General features: G+C 37.7%; 2 long non-coding RNA genes across 2 annotated transcripts in view; one reads left to right on the top strand and one right to left on the bottom strand.

Moving 5' to 3' along the window:
- Positions 1-23,517, bottom strand: part of LOC106963663 (uncharacterized) — a 29,698-nt gene extending 6,181 nt beyond the window's left edge. The window contains exons 1-2 of the long non-coding RNA XR_001428231.1: positions 23,448-23,517; positions 7,024-7,127 (exon numbers count right to left, since the gene is read on the bottom strand). This is a non-coding gene — a long non-coding RNA (uncharacterized LOC106963663). The remainder of the gene's footprint in view (positions 1-7,023; positions 7,128-23,447) is intronic.
- LOC106963662 (uncharacterized) lies at positions 444-25,139 on the top strand. Its single transcript, XR_001428230.1, has 3 exons — positions 444-563; positions 9,917-9,920; positions 25,116-25,139. It is a non-coding gene; the product is annotated as an uncharacterized LOC106963662 (long non-coding RNA).
- Positions 25,140-25,696: the final 557 nt, after the last annotated feature.

Raw genomic sequence — 25,696 nt, 5'->3', positions numbered from 1 at the left:
TGGAGTTGATCAATTTGTTGCAGCAACAAAGGAAACGCAGCTTCACGTGCAGGGAAAAACATTGTTAAAGAATCAGGGCATTTCAAAAATGGCAAAAATAGACGACCTCTCAAAATGGTCTCAAAGAAGGAAAATCAGGAAAGACGAAGAAAATATGAACGGAGGTTAAAGGGGGGCTATTATGTAAAAGTCACATTATCCATGTTTTTATAACTCTATTTGAGTTTCTGCTGCTTATAAAAAAAATCTAAGTGCTTTAAAAAAACAACCAGTTGGTTTTTTGACAATAAGTTAATGTTTTTAAGTGTCTGGAAAATGAGACAGTTCAAAAACCTCCCAGTGGTTAAGTCAAGCTGCGTCGTCACCTAGCAACCCTAGTAGAGTTCCGCCCATCACCTAGCAACCCCAGTAGAGTTCTGCCCGTCACCTAGCAACCCCAGTAGAGTTCTGCCCGTCACCTAGCAACCCCAGTAGAGTTCCGCCCATCACCTAGCAACCCCAGTAGAGTTCCGCCCGTCACCGAGCAACCCCAGTAGAGTTCCGCCCGTCACCGAGCAACCCAAGTGGAGCTCCAGCTGGATTTACCGCTGCATGTTTTGTTGTTGACTTGCCATTCAGAAACCACTTGCTGCACTCTTGATGGTGGTGCAGAAGGCTCTACTTCTGCTTTTCAAAGATGTACAGTTGTATATTTGTGCGTCTGTTTGCAGCTATTTCAAGTGTGAGTGTAAAACGTTGAGTTGAGAGGTTTGGTCAGAAGCTTATCTTGATTTAAAGTGACATGGGGCCCTAAAACATTTACTACAGCAAAAGTTTGTTTAGTTCTAGTTACAAACTTGGACTAGAACTAAACTTGGTTTATGAGTTACTCGTTTCACTTCTCCCAAAATTTAAAAACAACAAAGAAAGGGGCAGTTTCACTGTTTTTAGGTGTCTAGAAGATGTGAGCTCCAGAGTTTTTACTTGGCTGGTTGTTCTTGAACTAGGTCCAGTTTGGATTCCAAAATAAGTCAAGAATAGAAATGTGTCGACCTGAATTCTAGTTTCAGTTTTTGCATCAGTCATTTTCTATGGCTGCGACCAGATTTGGCTCACCAGGGAGAGCTTTTAGGTCTGTCTGACAGATCTAAAAGCCAGCACTTTTAGAGAAAATTTCTCCTTATGATCAAGAAATGAATATAACTATTAGAAATTAGCAGAAATACTTGAAATTGTCCATCAGGTTTCATCTTTTTGATTGAATTATTTAGTGATATTCTAACTTACTGAGTTGTTATAGAGCTTTTAAATCAAATCATTCTGTTTTGCTCCACACATTTAGTAATAGAAAAAGCACAAATTCAAAGAATATAACTCCCTGATAAAACAGAAAGCAACATTTTGGTAATTTACAACAGGTCAAAACAGATTCTAACCCCATTAGGGCCCCAAAATACTTGGTTTTTATAATAATTTAGATTTCAAATAGCTATTCCTAGTATATATTAAAGAAAACTGATACAATGTGTACTTAGCAATTAGTGAGGCTGGTATAATAAAGCTTACCATGGTGTACAAACACCTTTGCTTTCTTGTAGTAAAAGCTAGACGCGCAGATCAAGGTTAGCGATATTGCCTAGCAACCGTAAGCCCTCCACATCACTTTCTTTCCTCTCTCTGTTGTTCACATGTTCATTTATGTTCATTGAAATCTGCCAGATAGTTCACCAGTTTCATAAGCAACAGCAACCTTGAGTCAGCTCACTGAGTTTTTCATCAACACACAAAACGCACCGACACACACACACACACACACAGAGCGTCCTCCGAGTGTGTTTGCTGCCCACAAAAAGATGTTACAGAGTGTCAAACCAATATCTGTCTCTTCATCGCTGCCTACCTCTCCATTTTCAGCTCAAGGACGAAAAAAAGGGAAGCAGGAGGGAAAATAAAAAATAAAAAAAGTTAGAAAGTGATGGAGAGAGCAACCGACAGGAAGAAACTAATGAAAAGATGAGGTTTTCATGTGAAGGCAGGCAACATGGTCAATAAATGATGAAGTTTCACTCATTCCACAGAGATATAAATGTGGGGCTCAAACCAGGCAACGTTTTAAAGAATTTAAAAACTAAATGTCTTTCATAATGGATTATTCACATGACTTTATATAAAAGGACGCAGAAATACAGTTTTTTGATTTTTCTCGTTAAGACATTTTTGATCAGGATTTGAGAGAGATTTCCGTCCATATTTCTCCTGCTAAGCTAACATGTTTACTTTGGTTGTATTTACCCAGAATGCCCTGTGTTGTAGTCTGCGCCCTGGTTTTGCAGTGATTTCTGGTCTGTTTATTGTTCACATATGCACTGAAACCGCATCAGAGTTCACATCAACAGAACCGAGACTGAGGTTTGTAGGCAGACCAGATTTTGCTCTTGTGGTCCAAATCAGAGTTCGGTTAGCATTCATAACCCCCCAAATGAACCGGAGTTTGATTAAGAGCTGCAACTAACAATTACTTTTGGAATCAATGAATCAATTATTCTAACAGTGAATTGGATATAAAAAATTTAGTTAACCATTCAAGTCTTTTTTTACATTATTAGAAACACATTAAAATATGAAAATATATAAAAGATTAAATTCATTATTTAAATAAGAAAAATAAACATTTATTGCCTAAAATGCAATAGCATCGTTCCTCTTGTGAATGCTTGGCCATTTGAAGGATGCCTCTTCACCTAAAATAATACTTATAACATTTAATGTGTAAATGTTTTTAGTGCTACTCTGAAGATGTTGTGCTTTCAGCCATAGTTTGATTAAAGTGGACTAAACAGGACTGGTGTGAAAGTATCTTTAGAGGGAAAAAACTCACAATTTATGAGAAACTACGACTACAATTCATCAAAATCCCTGACATTTCCACACATCTAGACCCATTTTTATCAGTTCGACAGCAGATTAAAAACTAAGTTGATGTAAAACAGGAAACTTAATCACAAACTAAGCATAAATTGTGTAAGTATTATAAAACTATGTAGGTGTGCAATGACAATAGCTGGATTTCCATTGCAAACTTAATATTCCGCTACTGTTGAAAAAACACAATCTTTTCAACATTGCGCCGTTTCTGTTAAATAAGAAACAATTAAAATCACATGTGAATAAGTCATTAAAAACATGCATCGCCATCATCCTAACACTTTGTGTCATTTTCTTTGTTGTTTCCGCCAGTAGTAACATTCTGTTGTTGATCATGATTAGTGTGTTTCTACTGCAGTTTTTATTAAATACACTAATTTGATGCAAATGAAAAAACACCTCATCCCAATGCAAAAACATTTTACCCCAAAAAATGTTTTTGTTTTTTTTTTTGTTTTTTCCAATTGGTGCGTTTCCATTAAGCTAATTTGTTTTTGTAATTCCAATTTGCTCGATTCTTTGGTGAATGGAAACTCAGCTAATGAAGCTGAACCGGAGAGACTCCAGATCGGGATTCAAACCCGGGACCTAAAACATAAACGTAATTAAAAGCTAAAACAATCCAGTGTTTACCATTGATTACATTACATCCTTAATAAAACACTACAAGTTAAACGTAATTTAAGCTCACATTATCTACTTTGAATTTCCCCGTAATTTCATTTGTTTTACTTTATTTTCTGATTAATTTGTGGGAGCAGATGAGCAGTTTAATAACCGCTGTGTTGTTTACGCTGTAATTAAAACAAAGTCTGCGAGTTATCGCTCTTTATTTGTGAGCTCTTGTTGTTGTCATCAGTCTTGAACAGAAACTAGAGAGAGGAGGGGGGAGGGAAGGCACGATGCTGGAAAACAATTAAAACGGCACAAATGTCCATTAGCATTCTGCCTGCATTGTTTAGCAGCGGCGAGACACGCCGTTGTGTGTGTAATTATGTTATTAGGCATTTTAAGAAACACATGCGCGTGCAGTCGCTTCATTCTGCCAGTGATGTGTCGCTGATTGCTGCACTCAGCCGTTTTATTAGGCCTAATTAAATTACCGGTATATCTGGGGCCCGCCGTCAGCCGGAGCAGAGGCAGCGCCACGAGGAGCACAAGGCGGCTGTATTTACAAGCATGTGTGTGTTCGTTAGTCGCTGCTCAGCTCAGAACGAAGGGGGAAATTTCCCTACAAGAGAGGAAAGGAAATCTTTAAATAATTAGATTTACCAGAACAGCAGTTAGGGTATAATTAGGAACAGAGAGATACACGGTTTCATCCGCCTCACGTCATCCATCTTGATGACTTTGTGCAGCATCAATAGAAAGTGGGATTGCGAGCGGATCGGCGCATGCACACATCTGTTTGTGTTATTAGCATTGGGCCGCAGTTGTTTCTCTGTGTGAGCGCTGCAGGGACTCCCCATCATTACTCACTTCTCCTCTGGAAACTCTCCATCTCTTCTTCTCAAACTCTCCCTCCATATTTCTCTGCTTCGTGTTTCCCTCCTGCTGGCTTCGGTTTTTCCCCCCCACATGCGTCTGCTGCTTCTTCTTTGTTGCAGGCTTTGTACTTCTGCTTGTCTGAGCCGCACCAGGAGGGCCACACTGAGGCAAATTGGGAAACTAATTGAAGGCCCCCAAAGGTTTATTTATATTAAGTAACTGACTGCTTTATTAAGTATATATCAGCCCGATTACATCCTAATAAGTATCTGGTTATGCTATAAAATTTAAGACAACACTGAGAGTTTCACACTTTCGATTGGGGACCAAAATGTTGCATTTTCAGCTGCTGCAGTTTGCTATCACATTACCCTGAGTCAAATGAACGAAACCCGTTGAAAGACCTGTTCCCCTCCTCACCTGTGGTGGCGGAACAAAGCTGGGTTTCCATTACAAATGTGCACAAAATTTTGTCAATATTCTGCTAATGTAAAAAAACACAATTATGCAATCGAGGTGTTTCCATTAAACAAGAAGCACAATTAAGATCAGACTTGAATAAGTTTGTTCATGCAATAAGTTATTAAAAAATATTCAGCTACATCATCTTCTAACAACTTCCTATTGTCTTATTTGTGGTTTCTGCCAGTAGTAACATCGGGCTGTTGATCACATGACTGCTGTGATGCGAAAAAAGTGTTTGCATTGGAACTGCATCACAATTCACTTCAACAAAACAGAGGCCACGGTTTGTAAAAGAACCAGAGTTAGGGGTTAGCGTGTACGACAAGAGGTCATTCATGCCTCCCCTGTTTAGCCGGCTTTCATCCAACTCAGGTTTGTTTGTTTGTCTAAAAAGTTTGGTTCATTTACGGAGGAGTGAATGGCTTTGACATCATTAGCATGTAGATGTGCTGTGGAGTAAGGTGTGTTTTGATTAGGTTAAAGAAAAAAGAAAAAAGGTTGACCCACACACCAACTCTGACAGGTAATCAATAATCAGGTGATTAAATTAGCCAGTCAACCGCGGCTGTGTTCAGGCGATCACTAATTAATGATTGCAAAATAAACATCAAACCAGAAAACATAAAACTGTAATGGGCTGAACGTTCTGTTCTTTGTGTGGAAAATGTTTTTTGGTGTTGAATCCTGATAATTTGTGGCATTATTGTCAGTCAGTTGCTATGGCAACAAGACTGTGTGTAGCGTAACCAACACACAGAGCAAAAAAAAAAAAAGAATATGATTTGAGTTGAATCCAGCGCTTTTTCTGTGTTGTTTCTCCGTTTGCTGTGGCGCTAAATGAATAAAACCGACATCTCCAGGTTTAGTTAATGGATTTGTTCTACCACGGCAGCGCTGCTATGGATGGAAAAGGATCGTCTTTTTGCCCCCAGTGTTTTGCACAAGCGTGAAATCTCCATACGTAAACAATAACATGCAAAGTGTCAAAGTCACAAGAAATAATGCCTCAAGGAATAACAAAAAATTGTATTCAAAGTCAAGTAAATTCATTGTAATTGTACCAATCGGTCATACTGGGAATGCATGTAGCGACAGTGGAGAGGAAAAACTCACCACTCAGTAACTCAATAACCTGTGATGACTTTATTAATCTCCTTGTTTTGCTAGAGAAGCTGATGTTTTCTGAAGGATTTCTGAAGGAATGTATTTGTTTACAATACATTCAGTAAAGCCTGACATGTCAAACCTGGAACACGAATAGACGGGTAAATGTCACCGGAGTTCGCAGAGCCGCTGAGGTGTGCGGTGCGAGTCGCTGCTCGGAGACAAATCCCACATTCAGCACACAGACGCACACTGGTGACCCAGGGTGTGCCGATGAAACGTAGACGGAAGGTAATTAAACAGGGATCAGGCTGCTCTTTATCAAGGGCTCTTCACTGCTGGGCTAAATTAACCTCTGCCCACACACACACACACACACACACACACACACAGATCCTATACTGAGAGAGGGGTGTTGAGGTGTGCCGACACATGGACGGCGATCGTGTGCTTTTTCCTGAGGAGCTCTTATTTAATCATCCGATGAATAATCGTGTTTACTTTTTTAATTGTCTGAGACTGAGGAAGGGAAGAGATTTACAGAGAGATAAAAAACCTACTTGTTGGATCAGGAGCCGCGTTCGGAAATTTTCCTCAATTCAATGCTGCAAGTTGCTCACAGCATGACATAAGAATCATCCAAACATAATTAATATTCAATGTTTACTTTTGAATTGTTACATTAAACCTTTATGAGCAATGAGGTACGTTTTTATCTTATAAATATGCTTTTATTGTCAAAATTTTGTATTTATATCCGTCTGCAGTTTAAGTCCTTAAGTTTTATGGTATACAATAATATGTGTTAAAGTTGACCTATTATGATTAGTTGAACAGTAATAAGTTTATGACCTATACAGAACGTGTTTATTTCATATTTTGCATAAAATTATTCTTTGAAAGTGGGATTTGTGATTCTGGTTATATTCAGACCTGGGTGTGGCTAAAAAGTGATTGCTTTATGAAATGTTTCACACTAATTTAGGAACCGGTAGAGCATGAATCCAGCATTTCTTTCACATTTAAATTTTTCCGTTCTGCCCGTTCCCTACCAGCCGTCACCTTTAGCTTCCTGTTTGATCTCGGTGGAGCCGTGGTTTGTCTTGCCTGGCCAGGTGTCTGTTTTCATCGGAGAACTTTGCTGCTCTCCACAGCTGTCCGACCACCTGTGGAGGTGAGACAAGAGGGAAACACAGAGGTGAGGCGGGAACAGATGAGGAGCAACACGAGGGGGAGGGGAGACTACAAAAGAAGCAGAAAGAGAAAAAGGGGTAACAGCTGGGAGGAAAATATGATTTTTATTTTATCTTTTAATTTAAACCACTTTTAGGTATTTGATCTCCAATGTTAGCGTTCAGGATAGAGCAGATTGCTCCAGAGTGCTTTAGGGTTTTGGCATCGGTTGTCATGACAACGGATCCGGGTGATGCTGAAAACGGGAAAACAGTGATGAGCCGCACTGTTCTGCACAGGCCTCAGGTTTAAATGTTTAAAGTAAACCGTTAAAGTAAATTTTTCTGACCAGGTAACGGAGGTGAGCGGAGTAGCTGAACGTAGCAGGTCGACCAAGAGCAGCGAAAGTAACAGAAATGAAAAACAATTCAAGGAAGAGGAAAAAAAGGTGCAACTTTTCATTAGTAACGGAAGTACTGTTTGATTAAAATCTGATTTAACTGACAGAGCGTTAATTGAGTTGAAAAAACGTAGCTGGAGTTTCACTCAGGTTGCTAGGTAACGGGCTGGGCTTGGTTGGGGTTGCTAGGTAACAGCGCAGAGCTCGTTGAAAGTGACTTAAGAATCAGGAGGGTTTTTTTTAACCTTGTGGTTGTTTAAAAACAAATCAGGAGGTTTAAAAACAAACGGCACATTTTTCAGACACCAGAAAACATTCATGTGTTGCCACATGAATGTTTTTGTTTCTTTTAAGCGCTTCAGTTGTTTTTAGGAGCAGTTGAACGATGGTTTTTCTGGGCTTTTTGCCAAAAAAAACTCAGAAAGCAGAATTTTTCCTCTCGCAAATTTTTGACTTTTGGAGCTCAGAAATTTTCGAGATTTTTCTCAAAGATTACTGAGATTAATCTCAAAAGTTCTGAGTTTTTTCTAACAGAAAAACATGAAAATTTCTGAGTTAAAAAGTTCAATATTTTGCAATTTTGAAACACCAAATTTTTGGGAAGAATCTAAATTTCTGATAAAGCTCACAATTTTAGTTTTTTTCTTGCAAAACTCCAAGTTTAGTTTGGCAAATTTCTGAGATTAATCTCAAATTTTATTGTTGGAAATTTGCCCTAATGTGCCGTCGTATAGCAGAGACCGAAAGGAAAGTACAAAAAAAACGTAATATGTAACGCAACCTCTGCTAGACTTCAACTCAAAGTGCATCCATTAAACACCTTTTTGATGCAAGTTTAATCCTGCTTAGTGATATCAAGCGTTGGTCATCATCTCCACAGTTTAAAATGGACAAAATGGCGCCCAGACACGTACAGACTCCTCCATTTGAGGGTTGGACGACTGGTGAAGAGCAAAAACAGAAAAAGTCACCAAGATGCTGCTAAATTTTAATAAGTCTGACTAGAAATCCATTTAAAGCTAATGAAGGTGATTACGCAGGAAGACGTTTTGTGACCTAACATGAAAACGTTGTAATCATGCGCTCCAGCAGCTAGGGAGGATTTCTGGAAATACTCTGCAGATGTAGACCTCTTTGATGTGAATAACTGACATGTTGCAGAATATTCCCCTAATGACCATCTAAACTAGGACAAATCTGATTATTTACAAATTCATGAGGCGCCAGCCGCTCTGGATGTTGGATTTCACTCCAGGAAATTCACAAATGTTGCAGCCTTTGATGTTACAAATTTAGCGCGAGCTGCAGAGGTGACAACACGACTTCTTCTGTTAGCCGTTAGCAGGTAAAGAGCCACCAAAGCGAAGCACAGCGATCAATTCACTGGAAAGCTAGAAAGGGTGGAAGAGATGTCTATTAATTTTTCGCAAGATGAAAAAAAAAAAAAAAAAAATCCCCTATGGCCCTGTAGGGGGCGCCATAATGTTCAATGTTCTACACTATGTGCACGAGAAAAGCTGCTGTTTTATTATCCTGCTTTCATTAAACCTGGTTAGAAAACCGGACCGATTCGCGCCTCGTCTTTACAAGCAAGTTAAGTTTCAGTAAATCTTCTATCTGGTCGCCTTAGAGCAGCAAACAGCTGCAGGAAGTGAGGGAACAATATGGCAGTCAGCAGATCAGCTGACGATGGAGAAGCTTCTGTCGAGGCGTGACAGAAACACTGACAGTTGGTTCTGCGCCTCAGAGTCCGACCCACGCTGCGCGGTTCTGCTGAATCAGTTACTGGTTGCAGTGAAAAACACAAAACACAGAGGAAGAAAAACTCCGAGGCACATTTTCATTTTGGGTCACGTCAAAATCATGGCTGTTCTCAAGCTGCTGGTTGTACCAGAACGTAACTCATCAACGAACAGTTCGAACATTAATAAATAGCTGAGTCTGCATTCTGTACTTATTTAAATTAAATAATATTAATTACCAAATTTCTCTGAGTTTGAAAAGATCCAAATTTGCTATGAAAAAATGAGATTAATTTCAAAAGATTTCTAGAAAAAACTTGGAAATTTCTGTGTTTGAAAGACAAACATTGCTTAGAAAACCTCAGAAAATATTAATCTCAGAATGAGTTTTTTGTTTGAAAAAAGAAGAAAATTCCTGAGATTTATCTAAAAAAACATTTTTTCAACATTTGACTTCAGAAATTTCTTTTTTTTTTCTAGACCATCTCTGAAATTATTCTGAAAATTTCAGAATTTTTTGGCATAAATTCACTCCTTTTTCTTTCTACAATGACCCTAATATACAGGGTAAATAATATTAATTACCAAATTTCCATATATAGAACAGATGCACCTTAATGTCAAGCAGATCCACAAACAGGTGAGTGAAAACAGAAACGCTGCTCCTTGTTTTTGCTGCAGGAAGCCAATCAGAGGACCATCGATATTCACCGTTTGCTCCATTAAACTTCCTTCCTTCTCCTCGGCTGAGTCTCAGCTTCGCGTGTTCAGCTTCCTGCTAATTGGCCGGCAGTGACCTGGCGTATCGGAGCTGATAAAGGCCACATTTAGGGCATTAATGAGATCTGACAGACACCAGCGTTAATCATTTAGAGCCTAATCAGCGGGTCAGGCCAACCCACAGGCACAGCGCCCGGCAAAAACAAACCCACGATGCCATGCACAATGCGTCAGCCACTGAGGGACGAATCAAATCTGAACACACAAATCCTAATTCAAGATGGAAGAAACCATCAAATCTGAATACAATTTAATCCACATGCAGACTGGAAGTGTGCATATTTTTGTATCAATCCAATTCCAAGTAAATACAAGTCCAGAATCTCCAATACTGATACCAATATGATAATTAATATTTAACATCATCAAACTTCTGAGATTCTGTGGTTTTCTTCACATAATTTTGTGAAAATCTTGGACAGAATTTAAATAAAGTTTGCAGGTGTCTGCAAAATACTTACATGATAAACAGAGAATGTAAAAACAAAAAAAAAATGTGAATTATTTCTAAGTAAATTGTGCAGGAAATTATTGTTTGAGAGCAAATCAATGCACAGAGTTGAGAAACTTACGACGATGCATTAGGGTCGTTGTAGACAGAAAAAAATGAGTAAATTTTCACCAAAAAACTCGGAGATTTTGATACAAATCTCAGAAATTTTATACTTAAAAAAAACTGGAAATTTCTGAGCTGCAAAAGTTGTTTTGTTTTTTTTACTTTTGAATCTTTCTAGAAAATTTGAGAGTAGTCTCAAAATTGTTGCTTTTTTCAAGCAAATGTTCATCTTTTGGAGATCAGAAACTTCCAAGTTTCTTTTTAGGAAATGCCTGAAAAAAATCTCAAAATGTTTTGGAGAATATTTACTCTTTTTTTTCCCCTGTAGTTACTGTAGCCGTAATACGCCGTCATAGTTTCATCCCTGCACATTTTTTCCCCATTTTTTGCAAATATTCCTCATTTTTATGCACATTTTTTAATTGTCCGACTCGGTTGCACATTTCTTTGAATTGCAGTTTGATATTCTTTCATGACTGCAGAGTATTTTTTATTCTTATGCTTTAAATTTGCTCTCACTGCAGCAGAGTCTTATTCTTACTTCCAGGTTTTATATTTTATCTTTGTGTGAATCTACATGCTTCGACTTGCCTCCCACTTTGCTGCTGGCACACTTGAATTTCCCCACTGAGGGAAAATAAAAGTTATTTCTATGCAATTCTGTTCTTCTATGTTGAGTTTATCATCTCTTCCTGACTGCATTTTGTCACATTTTGAGGTTTTATCCATCCGGAGCAGCAGACTGCAGCTATAGAAAAGGCTTATATAAACCACTTTTAGCCGATCCGCTAACAGAACCTCTTTTCTTTCTCAGGTGAGGCGTGATATTATCCTTGAGTTTAGCATGAGAAATGAATCTGTGAGGCTTTTAATGTTCAGCCTTGGTCACTATGACAACTACCCAAAGAAATCTAACAAAGAATTAGACATCACAGATGAAAGGCTCAAGCGGTTTGTACAAGTGAATTAAAACTACTTTGCTCTTTCTGTCCAGCAACTCCATATGTTCTAATCTAGGGTTTAAAAACAAAAAGTAAAACTTTAATATTTCCAATTCCATCTTCGCTAAAACAGAAGATGACATCCACAAAGTGAATGAAGCTTCTTAGCTGCAGACGAGACTCACTTTGTCACAAAAAGTGACTAAAAGGTAAAAATGTAAATCTGACAGGCGATCTTGAATGTAGTTGCCACAAAATGGCTGCTTACCACGAGATTTATGAGTCAAAACTTAATGTCAGCGACACAAACATGTCCCAAGTTTTTAGTTCTTATTTTGTATTTATGATTTATACGAGATGGAATTTTGTTCTTTGTTAAAAAATATCTAAAGAAACGATAAGATGAATTACCAAATGGTAGCAATCATTGTACAATGAAGTATAATGTATAAAATACAATTACGAGAATAAAGTCATAAAATTATGAGAATAAAACTGAATAAATTCAAGAAAAAAGACATAATATGGGAATAAATTCATAATATTTTGAGAATAAATGTATGGCATTATGAGGATAAGGTCACAAAATTATGAATTTGTTCTCGTATTATTTCAACTTCATTCTCATAAAACGTTTCTCCCATGATACCGTCTTCATCCTTGAATCTGTCGGATTTTATTTGTAGAGCCATTAACTGGAAAAAAATGCCACACAAAATGCTTTAAATAAATAAAATAACTCACCAAAATTAAATAAAACTAAATAAACTAATACATATTGAACAGCTAGGATAAATTATAAACTGGGGAATTGAGAAAACACCAGAAATGTAAAAACGTACTTGGTCATTTTAAAGCTGTAAAAAATGTAGTTTAACTGAGACAAATAAAATTTACATTTTATGTGTGATGGAATTCAAAGTATTGACAAAAACTGTTAAAATATCGATAATAGTGAAACATTCAGATGGATTTGATAAGAATGAGATGCGCTAAAATGTTGAAACTAACATACTTGTGAACACATCTATTTTAGATTTCTGATTAACATTTGATAATCACAGTAATTCATGATCAGTGACACATTTTTTGCTTCGTTCACCTTCATCGCTGCCTCGGCGGATGTTGTTGTTTTTCGCCTCTCATCCTAATCTGGATTTTGCTGCTGTTGTTCCATGTTTTCTTTACCTCTCGTCCCTTTTCATCTTTGTCCTTCCCTCGCCTCCCGTCTCCGTCTCGACTCTGTTTTCCAGCTGTTCATTGAGCTGTGTGTTTATCTGACATATTGAACCGCTTTGAAGCCAACAACCTTTCAGTTTTTTCCTCAACAGTCAGTTCTGCTCTGCTCACACAGCTAACAAACAAACTACTGCAAGCCAAAACAACATGCGTTTTTAAATATCGCAACATAATAACTTTAATCTAGGCCAGGAGGACGACCTCGCTGCTTTTGAAAATGCAATTTCTTCTAAAAACACTTTAAAAAATCAATTAACATAATGCCACTATTTCTAAAACAACTAGTCATGGAAAGGATTTAGATGGACACTCAAAATGAAAACTAAATAAAAGAAAAAGGAAGATCAGAGTACAGAGCCCTGTGGACTGAAAAGTGAACTTTGGTTTTTATGCTCAGTAATCCCAGGGAAATTAAAAACAAAGTCAGGTAACAGTTCAACAGCATCCACAGATCCTGGTCCAAACAGGCTCAATTATGAAAAATCGTCAATCTGTTACCAGAATTAAGAAATAACTGGTTACATTTACTCAGTTACGTTTACGTGAGTAACCTTTTGTAAAAAAAAAATAAAAATAAAAAAAAATACTTTTAGGAGTATTTTAACTACACTGTACTTTTTACTTGAGTAATTTTATGATGACGTATCGCTACTCTTACTTTTCTACCCACTGAGTGACATCATCAGCAAACTCTGGTCCACCTACAAACCACAGTCTCCATTTTAACTGAACACACAAAACTCCGCAGCACCTCTACATGTTAAGGTTGTCATAGTCAAGCTAGCATAGCTAACCTACTGCTCTCTCCCTCACTAGGTTTTCAGGCATAAGAGTTCGCTTTTTCGGTCCGCATCAGAGATCGACTGCCAATTCACACCTTCCCCAAACAAACCAAATTTTCTAGACAAATGAACTGGAGTTGGATTAAAGCGACTGAAAAGGACTGATGGGAATGCAGCGATAGCCTGCATGCTAACCCTAACTATGGTCCACCTACAAACCACAGTCTCAGTTCTGATGAAGTGAACACCAAGCATGGCACAAGGCATTCTGGGTAAATATAACTTCAACAAACTCATGAGATGGGTAGCTCCAGTGGGAGAAATGGCTGTTTTGTCTTTTAGCAAAAAAGCCACAACCACAAAAATCTGATGCCACTCCATTTTTGTTTACATTTCATGAAGAAGGAAGTTGTGCTCTGTCTTCTTCTAAGGTTTTCATGTTGTTTTCTTCAGTGTTTCTGGGTGCAACGCCCCGACAGGCGAGGAGGGGAACAGCTTTTTCAATTAGTTTGGTTGGTTTGACTCACTGCAGTGAGAAAGAGACCAGCTGAAAAAGTAGTAAACGTTGCAATTTTGATCCCCAATCAAACCGAGTCTACCAGACTATCAGGTGGGAAAATAAAGTAGGATTTTTTGTGGAAACCTATTTTATCTCTAAGTTCAACAACATCCATAAAAGTTTCCCATTTTTAAGAACCAAACTTGAACAGCCATGCAGCATAAACTTTGCGTCCAAATATTTAAACCCTGCTGCAGATACGAGTCTTCCCGGTCCGTTCTGTGTTTTGCTCAGTGTCTCTGGCAGCAGATGTATCAGCGTTCCTCGCCGTGTCGGCTGTATATCATTACCGTTAACATCTGCATAAATCTAAATAAAGCTCTAATTTCAGTGTGGATTCAGCACTGACCTCCCTTCCTCCCTCAAGCCTGCTTTCCGATTTGCATAAATGAGTGATGATTGTGAGTTTATGGGTAATATGCAAATGAGCCAATTATGATTGATCAGCTGATTGATGGCTGCTGTCTGTGCAAAGCATCCGACCTGTGAGCACGCACTGCTTTACGCTTAGTCACTGACAAAAAAAAAGGTGGAGGAAAGTAATGCAGATCAGCAGGTAAAGAGATAATCCTAATCCGTCAACATGCCCACATTTTGTTTAATTGGATGTTATAGATCAACACAGTAGAGATAATAGTGAAGTGGATGGACAATGACGGAGTTATGTGTGGTGTGCATTTTTATTTAAACCATTTTACTCTGATAAGCCAAAAATCTGGCCTCTGGACGGACAAGATACAAGAAACCCAAGTAGGTTGCAAGATTATTACTGTTAACAAAAAGTAAACTGAAAACTGAAACTAGGAAAACATTTTCGTTAACTGAAAAACTAACTGGAGCTGCATTGTGTGAAATTGTTTCATAAATACATTATCCTCTGTTTTCGTGTTTATTAATGTATTTATTGGCCTTCAAAATGAAGTGAAATTGTTTCATTTTTGCCAAAAGCTGTTGGCAAATTACGTCTTTTATTAAGTGACAAAAACAATAGGTTAACTAGCTTGGTCAAACATGTAAAAAAGTAATAAACCGCAACAAACTTCAAATGATTCAGAAATCAAAATTAGGAATTCTAAATATAGATGTTACCCAGAGCAAAAAAACGTAGAACTAGACTGAATAGATCTGCCCTTATGGATCGGGAACATCGTCACCGACAACCGATCTAGATTATTTTTTCAATATCAGACTGATACCGATATTAAAAGGGTAGTATTATTTATTTTTAGGCACATCAACTGACTACATTAACTTTAGTTGTTAAAGAAATGCTGCAAATACCAAAGAAATTTTACTTCCTGATTTAATGCCTTGAAATTGGGCCACTGTCTCTTTAAAAACTCCTGCTCTTTCTGAAACTTCATCACAACATGGCTCCTCTATTAACCCTTTAGCAACATTTTTACCAGCGTCGAACTGAGCTCCTATAATGAGCTCAGCAGGTATTTGCTAATTGCTACAGGCTAGTCTGAAGGAGCTGGATGGGGAAGGACAGAAGCTCTGAAGCTTGGAAACTGCAGCTAAGAGGAGGAGCTGCACCTCGAAGGCGGAGTTAGCTTCAACCAGGCGTTTTGCACAGCTGAATTGTTGCCATGGAGATTAATATGAACAAATCAAAGTAAAACTCCAGGTATGTTTTGATGAGGGAATAACACTATAAAATGAATAAAAGCTGGCAAAATTAGATTGGTGCATCTCTAGCTCCAACTCCGCTGAATCCTTCAGTGGATTTGGATTATCTGGGTGAAAGGTCGTTTTTTCTGAAAGTTGTCTGGATTTTAATCTCGGCAGTAAAACATGAAGAGCTGCATGTTCCTGCACAGAAACTTCAGCCTCTCATGCTAATGCATTCAATCTGCAGAACGCTTTGATTTCTTCAAGGGCGCCAGCTCAGACACGCCACCGCCGCATAAACACGATGACACAGATCTCTCTCTCTCCTTAACGGTAAAGCTCGCTCGCCCTCGGTCTCTGACGGGTCAGAGTCGAATCCTGGCCTGACGGTGTAAGGAGCGCCTCAGAGGTGAGTGGGAGTTGATTGAGTTTGCTCAGCTTCAGCCCATGGGACTGCAGACAATATTACAGGACACACACACACACTGAGGAGCAGCCAGCGACTACACACTCAATTTAATCAGAGCTTATGTCTATGGAAGTGAGCATATGTGACCTCCTCTGTTTCTGCTCCTTCCTGCGTCTTTCTGTTTGACTGTATTTGATACTGTATGATAAAGAAAAACAACAATAATACATGTTTAAGTTTAAATGATGTTATTATGAACGAAGGATGGTTTGAATATGAAAAGTGATCAGAGGATGAAGTCTGATGGTACACAGAAACATTTACAAACTAGAGCCACGCTAAGAAAAAATTTTAATTTAAAAAAAATAGTCGTAGTATTGCAAGAATTCGTACAAGAATAAAATCATAATATTACAAGAATAATAAACAGAAGAACAAAATTGTAGTATAGCGAGTATAAAGTCATAATACTACTTTTTTCTTGTAATACTACAATTTTATTCTGGTTTTTTACTTTATTTTTGTATGACTTTATTCATGTAATATGACTTTATTTTAAGGATATTACAATTTCATTCTCAAAATATGAATTTATTCTCATATTATTTCCAACTTAATATACAACTTAATTCTTGTAAAATTATGACTTAATTCTCGTACGACTTTATTTCCAAAATATCACGACTTTATTGTTGTAAAACAACTATTCTCATATTATTTCAACTTCATTCTTATAATATTCTGACTTTAATCTCATAAAGTTTTTTTGGGGGGGTGGGGGATTTCTTAGAATGGGCCTAATGTTTCATCAGACTACATCTCTGAAATGCCACAGCAAACTTTCATGTTTGCTCACAACTGCTGCTTCACTTTGATATTTTTAAATTCTATCAGAGGAATCCAAGTCAATGGGAGAAATTCCAGATTACACAAAGGAGTGAGATGAGAATCTAGCAGAATTACACAGGAAAGCATCCCTGCCAGGGCGTTTATCTAATTTTTCAAAAGGTAGTTTCTTTAAAATTTTAGACAAAATCTCATGACAAACTACAGCTTGTGCAGAATAAATAATCTGCGAAGTGTACCAACCACTCAGAAACTAAAATTTGGTCTGCAGTTTTCATCCAGTGAATAGAAACAGATTTTTTTTTTTGAGCCATCGTTAAACAAAACGCTCAAACCTGGAAAATTTTCGGAAGGTTTCACACTTCCGCCATCTTCTGCTTGTTTCGACAGAGAAAATGTTCAGAACTCCATATTTTTGTTATCATTAAGAAGAGAAGAAATCTTCACAATACAAAAAAAGAGAAAGAAAAGTGTGACCAAGACAACATGCTTGTGTGGGCGTGTGAAGGTGTCATGTTACTACATCAGCTTCAGATGGTGTTTGTGTTATTAAAATCTCTTTCAGGAATAAAAATCAGGTGTTTTTTTTTAAACAGAAAAGCCTCCAGATTACCAGAGTCATAATTCTCCTTTTCCTCCACCACATATTTTCTTAAATCCACCTCTTCCTGCCTGTGTGCAGCTTCATTCAAGCATAAATTTTAATAACTTAGCAAAAAAAAAAAAAAAGACTGGAAAAATGAGAGATTTGAAGATTTCAGTTAAATTTTTCTCCTCTGCAAGAAGAGCTCTTAAAATTAGAATATCATAAAATAGTTCAATATATTTTGTCACTTCGTTTCATACAGTGAAACTTGCACTACATGGATCCAGTGGAACATTTCAAGCATTTATTTCCTTTAATCTTGATGATTATGGCATACAGATTATGGAAGCCCAAAAGTCAGTCTAATAGATGTTGAATATTGTGAGTAGTTTGTTCAGAGAATTGAGTGGAAGGAAAAAGTGCACTAGAGAAAGGTGCAACATGGATAACCGAAGCCTTGACAGGATTGTGAAGAAAATCTGTCCAGGAATTTGGGGGCGTTTGATAAGGAGCGAATCTGGCTTTAAAGCTGCAGTGTGCAACGTTTATTTAATTATATTGTTTTTTTTACATATTTGTTGAAACCGTCACCATGTCTTGACCGTTTGGTATGAGATAGATAATCTGAAAAAAATGTAGCTCCTCTGCCTTCTCCCACTGCTAACTAAAAACAACCAATCAGAGCCAAGAGGCGGGTCTTAGCGCTGTCAATCACTCCTATGCAGCTAGCAAAGCCTGTTTTGAATGCTAAGACCAGTTAGCATATTTAGCACTTTTTTCATAAAACTTGTGTACTGCAGCTTAGACCTGAGCTGAAGAGAACCAGAACTGGATTGAGTAAAATCAAAGCACCATAAGGAAAAACACACAACCATGCAAAAAAAAAATAATAATAATAATAATAATCAGATTTCACAAAAAAATAAAAAAATTGCAACTGTGCGTTAAGGCCTGCAGCGTGAGCGTAGCCTGAGAGACGTCTAAATTTAGATTTTTCTCCTCTTTTTTCTCAGTTCCTCTGAAGTTGAAGCTCTTCCTGCCACCCAGGAACATCGTCGGCGTTCACCTTCATCGCAAACCCTCCGACTATGAAAATATGCAGTCAGAGTCACCTTTCCTCTCACCCTCTCTTTGCCTCTCTCGACCTGCCAGCCTCGGCTTGGCTTCCTCCCCGCTCCGTTCTCTCTAAAGGTGAACGGTAGCGGTCACTGTCGGCAGATTTGCCCACAAAATTGAATCAGCCAGCAGGTCGGGGGGCCAGGAAGGCACAAGTGCCAAGCTCGCTGACGCTGATTTAATTTTGTGCATATTGTGTGCGTCCGGATTTGTGTCTGTGTGTGTTTCGTATGTTTCCACCCTGCAGAGAAATGCTGCAGGCCGGTTTTATTTCCGTCTGAATGTGAGGAAACGTTTTGTCAGGCAAGAAGAAGAGGGACAAAAACACTTTCCACACCCTGCCTGTGTTGATCACCACTCTGAGCTGTTTGCTGTGTAATAAAACCTCCAGAACAGATTATTATGTTCTCTGATTGTGGAGAATTATTTTTTTGTTTTGTGAGAAATTCTTCTCATTTTATGGCGATATCTGTGTTGAAATCTCAGTTTTCTGCTCTCCAGTGCGCCATTGTCTAATAATCGCTTAGCAACCCTTGAAAAGAGGTTTTTGTGGAGGTTTGGACCCTCAACAAAGCGCTGAGCAGTTAGGATCTGCATTTAAAACCTCAGAAATGATGCTTTCCTGTTCATTTGAAGGAGTTTTCCACAGGGCTTAGAATTAAAAGCTCCTATTTTTTCATATCAGATCATATTTTAATTGAAGACATTACAAATGACAGAAAATATATTTAAAAAATTTCTTCTGTAAGTATTAGGGTCAGAGTATGACAAATTTTGTTTAATTACAAATATAGTCATAAAATTAGCAGAATAAAAAAAAAATTATCAGAGAAATATCTTAATTTGTTGTTTTAATCAGGAAAAAGATTCTAGGTTTACTGAGATCTGAAGTGTTTCTTTCTGAGTCCTGCTGCTGCTGCTAATTTATGTGTTAAAATATGAAGTATTTTCTTATTCGTAAATACAGTCTTAAAGTGTAATTTTTTAATTTTTGTTTTTTGTGTCCAACTAATCAAAAATTACTACTTTCTTCTGGTAATATTATGAGTTTATTGTGTTATTATTTGGATTGTATTGTTATGCAAATGTATTGTAGTTTTACTAAGTAAATTGTAGCGTAGCCTTAGTACTTCATCGTAAAGTTGATTCAAATTCAAACTCCAAATAAATAGAAGCTGGAAAACAAGATGGCCGCCCTGAACTGGGCTCTGAACTACAGAAACCCAGAGAATATATTGGTGGGGAAAAAAAATATCAGATTTTCTGAAAAATAAATCTTCAAAAACCAAAAGTTTGCCTAATAAATTAAATTAATTTACCACCCAGCTCTAGTTTCCACAGATATTTCAGTTTGTTTTTGATAAATTCCAATATTTTAAATGTTGGAAGGCCTCCAGCCAATGACCCTAATGTTTAATTCACTCCACTGGTTCTCTGTCAGGACTCTGAAACTAACATTTCTTCGATTCAGATGTTGATCAAATTAAAAACACGAGTAATTTTGAACTTAATTCAATTTTGTTTTTGAGTTAATCTCTGAAATATAAAGATCTGTTTTACTTTAAAGCAGGGGTCCCCAAACTACGGCCCGCGGGCCGGATCCGGCCCGCCACCTCATTTGGTCCGGCCCCCTGAACAATACCGGATCCGGCCCGCCTCCTCATACCAGAGAGCATTCAGTGTTTTTTTTCATATATTGTATTTTCCGGTTTATATGTGGATTTTTCTTCAACCACCAGGGGGCTTTTGAGCAAATGTGAAACTTACTTTTCCTCAATGGAATATATACTAGTCCCAGTCACCGTTTCGCTGACGGTTTTTTCCATTTGCATTCTGGGTAAAAACCGCTCTAAAAACGCGAATATGTCGTCGACCGTTAGCCCCCCCCCCCGGCTTGAAAGACCGGCCCCCAACCACAAAAGGGAACACTTATGTGGCCCTCGCAGGAAAAAGTTTGGGGACCCCTGCTTTAAAGGAATGCTCTCATGTCTTTCCAGTTTTGCAGCTCCTACAGGTCTTCTTTATTCATGTTTTCTAAATGCAGACAATACTTTCGACGTCTTTATGTGTATTTTATGTATTTTTTAGGGTTCGGGTAGATATCTCATTGTAATTTGAGTTGAATTGTAATCAGAGACCCAGAAACACAAAGCAGAGGCAGCAGTGCAGCAAATGTCTGAGTTGGAAATACAAAAAGGTCATCGACATAAAATAACATCACTAAGGTTGGAATAATTACTTGTCATGTTGTCAAAAGGTGCTTTCCTGGGCCACAATTGAAAATATCAAGTGACTAAGAAATGAAACTACTACAATTAAAATTAATTACATGTCATGCAGTCAGAAAATGCAGAAAAAAAGTACAGTAAAAAAATATCAACTTGCTCATTACAATAGTTTTTCCTCTTACAGATTTTATTTGTACTATATTGTCAATTTTGCTGTTGGAACTATGGAAAGAAATATTTCAGTTAAATTTAGCTAATAAATACTTTATTCAACTCAAAGGGAAATTTAAATGTTAATTTATACTAACCAATTTTCTTCAGAGTTGCTGTTGATGGCAGGAAGGATAAATCCCATTGGTTAGTTGGTCACTTAAACCAACTGACCAATGGTTAAATTTTTACCATCCCTGTCACTGTGATGGTAAAAATAAAGAAAATATTGAGTCTGCAGCTGATTTTGTCTCAAATTTTTGTGATTGGTTGACAAAAATCTTGAGAAAATGAGTAAATGGAACACAGTCCCGTTTTTTGTTGTTGTTGTTTTTTACAGTCTTCTTCAAGGGTTTTTGTGTCGTTTCCTTTAGTGGTTTTTGGTGCAGCGCCACCACAGGCGAGGAGGGGAACAGTTTTTCAACGGGTTTAACTTATTTGGCACAGAGTAAAAGAGAAGCACAGCTGAAAATGTAACAAATGTTGTAGCTTTGGTCCCAAACAGAACCGATAGTCTACTGGGCTATCAGGTGTTGAAACATAAAGATTTTTAACATCAAATCTGATTCAAATTTCTTTGTAAAATTTCTGCATTATCGCAGATTTCAAAGTCACAGCAGGAGGAAGTTGAGTTGCTGAAGAAATTATTTCCTTTTGTTGTGAATCTGAGACAGAAACAGAACGAGAGAGAGAGAGACAGGCGTCTGCCACGGAGAGAAACAACCAACACCCAGACAAAAAGACGATGAAAAAGGAGATAAAGAGAGGCGCCTCAGGCTGTCAGGAGGACCAAAACAAACACCGGGCTCCATGTCGCCGAAGGGCCCGCTTCAGCCTGACTGACACTAAATTAGACCTTCCTCTGCTCAAATCAGAGCTACAAAACACTGTCACAACATCAGCTCCACAGCTTCTGATTTACTGCCTTTTCTCTTTCCACCTCACATTCATCCCTTTTTATCCTGCCTCGGCACCACCTTTACATCCACCCTACAAGCCCCTCTCTTCATTGATTGTGCTGCCCTCTTCACCCCTTCTCTCTCATTCATAATTGAACAGCATTAACTGCAGCGGAGGCCGAGCAGCGGTTTAATTAGCCGCCCGGCCTGCAGAGACTCAGCCTGTACTTTCACTGCTGCAAAACATACATTTAACCGTAGCCCAGAATTCAGAATACCGAGAATTGGTCCTGGGAGTTGAAGGGAGGCTCTAATTTATTGGTGTTATTAGGCAAAAGTTCCATAATGACCTTTCAGGATCATGTAATTGAAGTGGTCTGAGTCTTCCAGCTTTGCTTGGTTCTTTTACAGGCTTAAGGAGAAATCTGAACCTTGATACGGCCATCTGAGATCTAAACTTCACTTAAAGCCTGTTTTGGCTCCTTGAGGACTCCAAAATCAAGCCCAGATATCGCACCTGAAAATATGGGGGAAAGAATCAGGGGAGTGATTTTCAGTTGCTTCTCTCATGCAACAGTTTAGAAGAAAATAAATAATTAATAAAGCAAAAATAATTAATAAACTGGCAAATATCTGTGTTTTCGTGTTTTTGCACATTAAAATGATAACAGACAGGTTACTAGCTCCTGCTGTTAGCTGACTCACAGAAACATTATGTTAATTCTCCTACAATTAAAAAAAACAAACACTTCTAATGTTCACAAAAATTATGAAGGATTAGCTATAAGTGCTAATCAAAAGACCAGAGTAAGAAGCTATAATTAAAGATCAGCATTTTAACACAAAAATTACAGTAGACAGGTTACAAACTATTGTTAGCTTAATTGTGTAGTACACAAATGATGCAGAGAAACGCTGTCAAATATTCATAAAACTATAATAAAATGCTTCTAAAGTTCATCAAATAATGAAGGGTTTTCTACAAGATTTAGTTAGTAAACCAAAGTAAGGTAATATAATTAAATATCTGCATTTTAACATGTTTTCTCACACAAAAATGAAACAGACAGGTTACCAAGAACACAACTGACACACAGAAATGCTATGTCCAACTACTCATAAAACTAAAAAATGCATTTCCTATAAGAGCTAATTAATAAACCAAAACAAGAAGACATGGCTAAATATCTACATTTCAACATGTCTCCTCACACAGAAATGACAGTAAACATCTTACTATCTTCTGCCGTTAGCTTAACGGCTATTAGCTAGTACACAACTGACACACTGTGCATCAGTTGTGTAAACGTTACGTCTAACTACTCATAAAGTTCACAAAAACAAAGAATGATTTAATCTAAAATATCTTAACATTGTACAGACTATGATATTTTGATCAGCATTACCTGAAAATAGGGGGGAAAGACTCGTGAGGGATTTCTAGTTGCTTCTCTTATGCTGCAGTTTAATACAATGAGAAGACAGCGCGAAAGCCCCCTACTGGTGACTGGTGGTCACTACCAATCAATCCCAGAAAAGGCTTACGAGCTGATTACCGATGTATTGATTGTAATTTTCTTAAATAAAATGATTCAAACATTAATACAACAAAAAATATGTATATATTAAACATTTTTAATTTTTTATTTGCATTGTTTTTAGGCTTACATGAATTGATATTTATTCTGAACCTTTTTTTAACTGTCAACTATTTTAATATGAAATAAACTGTATAAAATATTTTAGAACTGCACTGGAGACATAATAGTTTTTCAACTTACCACACATCTCACATATGACCCTTAAAAATGACTCTATACTGTCAGATTGGGGTTTTTACTTTATTCTCACTTATTAATCAGGCCATTTTCTTATTTGACCCATGAGGTAAAGAAAGTATTAAATCCAGTGCATGAAGCAGACATGACAGTGCGATGATAAAACATTGACAGGTAGTTTTTCATGGCGCCGGCTTATAGACATTCTGAGTGCTGCACCAGTTTGTCCAAAACGAAAAGTGACACACCTGGTTGTGTAACTAATGAAAGACAAGAGAGCTGGAGAGCAAAGAGGAGAATCTTCCTCATTTTTCTTCGAAGATGCCAGCTGAGACACCCACAAGCAGCCGGTCTGTTACTTCTCAGACAGATGACAGAATCAAATGAAGACAAAAAATAGCACTGACACCTTCAGTTCACGGAGATGGAAAAAATGAAATCAGTGACAGTGTGCCCTCAGAGCACGGCGGCAATATTTTGATGGCTGATAGACCCCAGAAAACACCAAACTTAAATAAAAATCTGAAACTCCACACAGATCTTTCCCTGGATGATATATTCTATATCTCAAATATTATATTTACTCACTCAAAACACTCCAAGTCGAACTGTCTTGGCTTTATTCGCAGAATTTGTGCAAACAAGGAATTTGATTTCAGCTTCACTTTGCTCTCATTGAAGACATTTGAAATGTAATGAAGAAAACAGGTTTTTTTTCTTGTAAATATGTTTATATACAATAGGAAGATGAGGCTGAATCAGTGTAGATATGGATGGTATCGAGCGGTTTGTGCTCAATAGAGAAACAACCTTGACGACAGATATTATTTCTGTGGCAGCTGGTTTTTGAAAACAACGCTCCAAAGTTTGGCCATTTATGGCCCCCTGGATGATTTTGTTTTGTCACTTCAAAATTCAAGAAAGGAGAAAATTAATTGGAGACAAATAAAATCTTCAAACATTTATTCACATAGGTAAAAGACATAGGTTGTTTTGTTTTTTTCTATTAAAGGTGACCTACTATGGAAAATTCTAATTTCTGCTTGTTTTTGTGCTTCCATTTGGGTCTCTAATGCTTCTGAAAACAGCCCAAACGCTTAAAGAAAAACTCATAGCCAGTTTTTGGAAATAAATTAATATTTTTTAGTGTCTGGAAAATGAGCCGTTTCAAAAACCGCCAGGCTATAACGTCACCAATCAGCAGGCACTGCCCATTACCTAGCAACCCCACCAGAGTTCCACCCGTTACCTAGCAACCCCACCAGAGTTCCACCCGTTACCTAGCAACCACAGCAGAGTTCCACCTGTTACCTAGCAACCAACAGGTGGTTGCTAACCAATACAGTTTGGTCAACTGGTTTTTCTGCTGTACAATGGCTTCTGGAAAAGACAAGTGTTTTGTTGTCGACTTACCATCCAGAAACCTCTTACTGCATTCTTGTTGGTTGTGCAGGAGGCTCCACTTCTGCTTTTTAGAGATGTACGGTTTTATATGGGCATCTGTTTGCAGCCATTTTTCATGTGTGAGTTTAAATGTTGAGTTTGGGGCGGAGCAAGTTGAGCTTATCTACATCGAATTGTGATGGTTCGGGAATCTGATTAGGATGCAACCCCAAGGTTCAATCCTGGGGCCCCAAGATTAGCTGCCATAAATATGCAGATGATACACAGCTCTATGATACATGGTTCTATATTACAGTGCCACCAGGTGACTCTGAACCCATCCAAACTCCGAATAAATCAATGTGTAGATTGTCCAACATTTAATAGGACAAAAGTCTCATAAAGTGTCTCAATTGACTCTAAATCCAGTTTGAATCTAAAAAATATGAAAATATAGTACATATGTAACCTGTGGATTTAACCCCGTGACCTGA

The sequence above is a fragment of the Poecilia latipinna genome, unplaced genomic scaffold (assembly GCF_001443285.1).
Source record: "Poecilia latipinna isolate Pla-1442-1.1 unplaced genomic scaffold, P_latipinna-1.0 Scaffold1566, whole genome shotgun sequence".
Taxonomy (NCBI): Eukaryota; Metazoa; Chordata; class Actinopteri; order Cyprinodontiformes; family Poeciliidae; genus Poecilia; species Poecilia latipinna.
The sequence above is the reverse complement of the archived record's forward strand: the minus strand, read 5'-3'. Positions and strand labels throughout refer to the sequence as shown.